The sequence below is a fragment of the Lolium rigidum genome, chromosome 2 (assembly GCF_022539505.1).
Source record: "Lolium rigidum isolate FL_2022 chromosome 2, APGP_CSIRO_Lrig_0.1, whole genome shotgun sequence".
NCBI classification, from domain to species: Eukaryota; Viridiplantae; Streptophyta; class Magnoliopsida; order Poales; family Poaceae; genus Lolium; species Lolium rigidum.
The window spans coordinates 266,938-274,382 of NC_061509.1; positions in this window are offsets into that span (position 1 = coordinate 266,938).

Here is a 7,445-nt window from a genome sequence, read left to right on the forward strand (position 1 = left end):
AGTAAGAGCGATTTTCATGATCAAATGGTTTGAGTATGCATACTGTTAGAGAAGAACATTGGGCCGCTAACTAAAGCCATGAATCATGGTGGAAGTTTCAGTTTTGGACACAAAACCTCAATCTCTTATGAGAATATTATCTGTTGTTGAATGCTTAAGCATTAAAAGAGGAGTCCATTATCTGTTGTCTATGTTGTCCCGGTATGGGTGTCTAAGTTGAGAATGATCAAAAGCGAGAAATCCAATGCGAACCTTCTCTTTAGACCCTTGTACAGGCGGCATAGAGGTACCCCTTTGTGACACTTGGTTGAAACATATGCTATGCAATGATAATCCGTGTTAATCCAAGCTAATTAGGACAAGGTGCGAGCACTATTAGTATACTATGCATGAGGCTTGCAACTTATAAGATGTCTTATACATAACACATATGCTTTATTACTACCGTTGACAAAATTGTTTCTTGTTTTCAAAATGAAAAGCTCTAGCACTTGTGTAAACTGTGTGCATTGATTCTTACATGTTTACCTATTGCACTTGTTATATTACTTTGTGTTGACAATTATCCATGAGATATACATGTTGAAGTTGAAAGCAACCGCTGAAACTTATATCTTCCTTTGTGTTGTTTCAAAGCTTTCTACTAAGAATTTATTTCTTATGAGTTAACTCTTATGCAAGACTTATTGATGCTTGTCTTGAAAGTACTATTCATGAAAAGTCTTTGTTATATGATTCATTTGTTTACTCATTATCTTCATCATTGCTTCGAATCGCTGCATTCATCTCATGTGCTTTACAATAGTATTGATCAAGATTATGATAGCATGTCACTTCAGAAATTATCTTTGTTATCGTTTACCTACTCGAGGGCGAGTAGGAACTAAGCTTGGGGATGCTTGATACGTCCCAAACGTATCTATAATTTCTTATGTTCCATGCTACTTTTATGATGATACTCACATGTTTTATAAACATTATATGTCATTATTATGAATTTTCTGGCATTAACCTATTGACGAGATGCCGAAGAGCCAGTTGCTGTTTTCTGCTGTTTTTGGTTTCAGAAATCCTAGTAAGGAAATATTCTCGGAATTGGACGAAATCAACGCCCAGGGGCCTATTTTTCCACGAAGCTTCCAGAAGACCGAAGAGGAAACGAAGTGGGGCCACAAGGTGGCCACACAACAAGGCGGCGCGGCCAGGGCTTGGGCCACGCCGGCCTATTGTGTGGGTCCCTCGTGACGCCCCCTGACCTACCCTTCCGCCTACTTAAAGTCTCCGTCGCGAAACCCCCAGTACCGAGAGCCACGATACGGAAAACCTTCCAGAGACACAACCGCCGCCAATCCCATCTCGGAGGATTCAGGAGATCGCCTCCGGCACCCTGCCGGAGAGGGGAATCATCTCCCGGAGGACTCTTCATCGCCATGATCGCCTCCGGATTGATGTGTGAGTAGTTCACCCCTGGACCATGGGTCCATAGCGATAGCTAGATGGTCGTCTTCTCCTAATTGTGCTATCATGCTCGATCTTGTGAGCTGCCTATCATGATCAAGGTCGTTTCTTTGTAATCCTACATGTTGTGTTTGTTGGGATCCGATGGATATTGAATACTATGTCAAGTTGATTATCAATCTATAATATGTGTTGTTTATGTTCTTGCATGCTCTCCGTTGCTAGTAGAGGCTCTGGCCAAGTTGATACTTGTGACTCCAAGAGGGAGTATTTATGCTCGATAGTGGGTTCATGCCTCCATTAAATCTGGGACATTGACAGAAAGTTCTAAGGTTGTGGATGTGCTCGTTGCCACTAGGGATAAAACATCGATGCTTTGTCTAAGGATATTTGTGTTGATTACATTACGCACCATATTTAATGCAATTGTCTCGTTGCTTGCAACTTAATACCGGAAGGGGTTTGGATGATAACCCGAAAGTGGACTTTTTAGGCATAGATGCATGCTGGATGGCGGTCTATGTACTTTGTCGTAATGCCCCGATTAAATCTCATAGTACTCATCATGATATATGTATGTGCATTGTTATGCCTTCTTTATTTGTCAATTGCCCAACGGTAATTCGTTCACCCAACATGCTATTTATCTTATGGGAGAGACACCGCTAGTGAACTGTGGACCCCGGTCTATTCTTTACATCTGAAATACAATCTACTGCAATACTTGTTCTTTACCGTTCTTCGCAAACAATCATCTTCCACACAATACGGTTAATCCTTTGTTCACAGCAAGCCGGTGAGATTGACAACCTCACTGTTACGTTGGGGCAAAGTACTTTGGTTGTGTTGTGCAGGTTCCACGTTGGCGCCGGAATCCCTGGTGTTGCGCCGCACTACACTCCTCCGCCATCAACCTTCAACGTGCTTCTTGACTCCTACTGGTTCGATTAAACCTTGGTTTCTTACTGAGGGAAACTTGCTACTGTGTGCATCACACCTTCCTCTTGGGGTTCCCAACGGACGTGTCAACTACACGCATCATGCGCCCGCGTCGATCCCCCGTGCGGGTCCCGCTCGCTGCCTGGTTTCTTCGCTAAACAGGAGCGACTCCCACGCTTTGGCTCGTTCGCTCCAGCACACTACCATCCCAAACGTTTTCTTTCTGCAGCCCAACGGGCAGAAACAATGAGCCCCCTTTTAAGCCTTTCTCTCTCTATCTCTTGGCACTTCTTCTTCCACCTCTAGCTCTCCTCTATTGTTGAATATATGAGAGCTTCCCCTCCCCTAATTCCTCCATGTTTCTTGCTCAAATTTGAGGAAAAGAGAGAGGTGGTCTAGGTCTATATTTGCACCAATCAAATTCCCCTCTTTGTGAGGGAATCACTAGATCTAGATCTTGGAGAGAAATTTGGTGTTCCTCTTCTTTGTTCTTCCTCTCTTATTCCCCCAATAGCTTTAGTAGCTTTGTTGGAATTTGAGAGTGAAGGATTGGATCATCTTTGTGGTGTTCTTGCCATTGCATTTGGTGCATCGGTTTGGCTTCTCCACGTGGAGGTGAAAGTTCGTGAGATATTCACTTCGGGAGCTTGTTCCCGGATCTTGTTCCTCTTGGGTCTTTAGACCCTAGACGGCTTAGTGGTCTTTGTGGTCTTTGTGGTGTTCTTGGGGACTCCAATTAATTTGTGGAGATTCTTCAAGGGCAAGGCCTTTGTGGCGTTTTATTGGGAGCCTCCAATTAAGTTGTGGAGATAGCCCCAAGCTTTGTGCGGGTTCGGTGACCACCCTAAGGTTCCATAGTGGATCGAGGATATCCCTTTTGGTGGGAATTCTCGAGGAGAATACGGGGGCCTTCGCGCATTTGGAGTGACTTGTCCTCCACACCGCTCCAATGGAGAGTAGCACTCGCAAGAGTGTGAACTTCGGGATACATCATTGTCTCCGCGTCACTTTGGTTATTCCTATACCCGAGCTCTTTACTTATGCACTTTACTTTGTGATAGCCTTTGTGCTTGAAGTTATATATCTTGCTATCACATAGTTTCTTGAATTGCTTAGCATAAGTCGTTGGTGCACATAGGTGAACCATAGTTATATAGGTTTTGTGCTTGACAAATTAAATGCTAGTTTTATTCTGCATTTGTTAAGCCATATTCGCAAAAGTTTTAAACCGCCTATTCACCCCCATCTAGGCGGCATCCGTGTCCTTTCAATAGTACCTTGCAAGTAATTTCGTAAAAATACTCAAAGTGGCATGAGAAAGCGATGAACTTGCCTTTCTTGACTGCAAGATTATGCAGTCAAGGACTTTGATACGGGATAACTCCAAATTCTGAAATAGCATCATCGTCTGGTAAGGACAATGTTTAAAAGATAGGCAAATATGATATAATGCATAAGTATGAGATGCAATCGCTCTAAGCGTAAGCTAACCTCGATGATTCAGGATTACTGAGTTGAAATGATTTGTTTAGGGTGTGTTGCACTTTTAGAGTGATTCCACAAACAAGGTTCTTATTAGGGTTTGGTTGTCTTAGTATCATAAACAAGTGGTATAATGCATCATAACAATCATACACACCAAGAAATATTAGTTGCATAATAAGTAAAGAGCAGTTGTTAATTTTTAATTCCTATAGTGCATGGTTGATGATTACTTATTATATACTTCAAATGAATAACTTTTGAAGGACATGTTAATTAGGAAATAATAAGTATTTCAAGTAGAAACTATTTGCTTATATGGTTTACTATGGTTGTCAATTGAGTTTTCTAATTAAGTATTATATGGATCACAACAAAGTTGGATTGAATTCCTGGTCATGTAATGGTTGCATGGTTTGGGTTAAGTAAGAGCATATTAAGCAATTGATTATAAATGGTTGCTACCATGGTTGGTTATATCTTAATGGTGATAGATAGCTATGGTCTATAGGTCCTATTAGGCAGGGTTGTTGACTACTCTTTAACTACTTCAAAAGAATAACTTTTGAAGAGGATGTTACTTAAGTAATAAGAAGTATTTTAATTAAGGCTTATGGTTTCTAGGGTTTGCTCTTGGACTCACTAAGTTAGGAATAGTTGGTGCCTAAACAAGATGGTTCATAATCGTTTAGTATTTGCAGTGTTTAGTTGGGATATGGGTATGTGATGCAATATACTGGACATGGTTGCTATTAGAGTGGATCACAATGATGTGATACTAAATGTGGATAATTAAGGATGATGGCCTAGGTAATAGGAACTAGGGCTTATTTTTACTTGCTCCTACCGGATCATCTAGGTTTAATTAGTATGAATAGATGAAATACCAATTTATTAGTAACAAGGTTTATATATTTTACGTGAGAATGGACATGTACTTAGTTACTAATTATCTACCTATAATGAATGTTAAGGTATTAGGATTACATTTTATGGTTCCTAGGGTTTTAGGTTTCACATGAAATTATGGAACAGGGGTTCCTAATAGAATTAGGGTTTCATACATGAAATTATGAGGTTAGAATTTTATTTATAAGGGATTTCTATTTTCGTGCCCTCGGGTCCTTAGTTGTACTCAGTTTTCCCCAGCTCCTTAGTTTTTCCTCAGTTTTCCCCAAGCCCTTGTCTGAACCGCAGAAGGAGCTCGGACGGAAGGAATCCGTTAAGTTGACCGTTCCGTGCCGACGAGTGGGGTCGTGTCGTTTGTGGGGTCGCGTCGTGTGGGACCGCGTCGTGTGGGGCTGGTAGGAAGGGACCGCGTGGGACAGGACGAGGCCGTGTTTGTGTGGCCGTAGCGTGTGGGGCCGTAGCGTGTGGAGCCGTGTGGGTCCGGGACGGGGGCACGAGTGGTTTCTGTCTCTTTCGCCCAGATTAGCAGTTTTCAATGTACCGTTTTCCTCTCTATCGCTCGATCTCATTCATATTTGATAGCCCAAATTGGTAGCAAATCTAGAGCAGCTTCTCCTTCTGTTTTTTAACGCCATTCATTTCTTTATGCCTTCGTTTTTACCCAATCGGTAGGAAATCTAGGGCACAAATCCGGAGAGAAAATATAGGATAAGATGCATACAAGCAACCAACATAGCATAGATATATTCAGGACAGATCCAAAAGTAGTACCGATAGATCCAACATAAGCTACATTTTACATGAAATTAAGCTGCTCTACGGATAGAGCGAGTCACATACGAGAGTGCAAGTAGGCACGTTCAACGCCTCCAGGTAGCGCGTGTGACTCGCTTGGAGGTTGCGCAGTGAATCCCAAGTGCTTTGTGTTTGGCCATGTACGCATGCACGTTCACGGTCCTTCCAACTCTAGCGCCACATCTGCCAATGGATTCAGCATGGTTCACCAGGGAGTTGAAGTCGGTGGCGCGGAGCTTCCTGTTGCAGAAGGGGCACTTGTAAATGCCTCGAGCAAAGGGGTCATCGTAATGGCCGGACTGCAGCCTCCTGAGGACGTGACGAGTCTTGGTGTGGAAGGACTCGTCGTCGCTGTCGACGTCGCTGCTCTGCACCTGTCACGTAGCACCAAAGATCGTGCAAAAAAACACGGAGTCAATTGCAACGATGATGGAACAGAGAGTGAACAAAGATCATGCATGATAATATGGGCTCGAAAAAAAGAGGTAGCCTCAGTTACATTGGACACACTTATATCCAGGATTTGAGTCGAGCAAACCAAAGATCATGCACAACAAATTTGTACACACCAATTGTTTACCGACCAAACCCCGAATCAATTTATGCCCAAATATTCATCATCATCGGCACAAATCTTAAACAAAAGCAAATCACAAACACTAATAACGCAAGATCTAACACAAAAGGATCGAACTAGGAACAGACGAACAAGTAATAACGCAAGATCTAACAAAAAGGATTGAACTAGGAACGAGACGAACCGTAATAACGCTAGATCTAACACAAAATGATTGAAATGAGATAAGAACAAGGGAACAAAGGGTTACCTCCGGCTCGTTGTCGACGATGGTGGTGTCGTAGGGGTTCTCCGGCGCGTCGTACTCGCACCGGTTCGTACGGGTCCCAATCGACGGGGACCGGACGGTGGCGGCGGCCGATGCGCCGGCTGCTACGTTGGAAGCAGCGACGAGGGGCTCGGACGGGGCGGCGGCCGATGCGCCGGCTGCTACGTTGGAAGCAGCGACGGGGGCTCGGACGGTGGCGGCGGCCGATGCGCCGGCTGCTACGTTGGAAGCGGCGACGGGGGCCTCGGACGGGGCGGCGGCCGATGCGCCGGCTGCTACGTTGGAAGCAGCGATAGGGGCCTCGGACGGGGCGGCGGCTGATGTGCCGACAATGGGCATCTCATTCTTCTCCATCGCCGGCGGTTTTCTTCGGCGTTTTTTCTTCGGTTGTGGAGAAGATGATGGGACAGGAGAGGCGGTTGCAGTGAGCCAGTGAGAACATGCGTCGAGGGAGAGAAAGAGGGGCTCTATAAAGACGAAGGTGGCGTGTACCGCAACATGCGTCCGCTATGCACGGCTGCAGCGTGCACCGCTACACGAGTCTAACCCTGGGACGTTTGGTGTACTCAGTTATAACCTCAGGCCTTATACATAAATTTTATCTGTACTCAGTTTTCCCCTCGAGGACTTAGACCGGCAAGTGCAATATACTCAGTTTTACCCTCAAGTAGCTGGTCAACAGAGAGTCAACAAATGAGATTAACATAGCTAATTGAGTCATTTCATGCGCAAAAAAATCCGAAAAAATAAAAACATAGTGGCAACTACTCATGGAGTCTTCTGTAATATCCCAGGTAATGGGGTTACAAAAATAGAGGAAACAGATGTGTGCATTGCATTCATGCATAGAAAATCCGGGGAATTTTCGCGCTTTAAAGTAAAACAGTCACAATGAATCGAAGTTTCACTTGACCTTGGTGGAATTGAAGTAGCTCATCAAGTCAAGCGCTATAAACCTCAATGTGACTTTGCTAAAACCTTGTTTTGGGTAGAGATGATTTGATCTAAGGGGTTAGA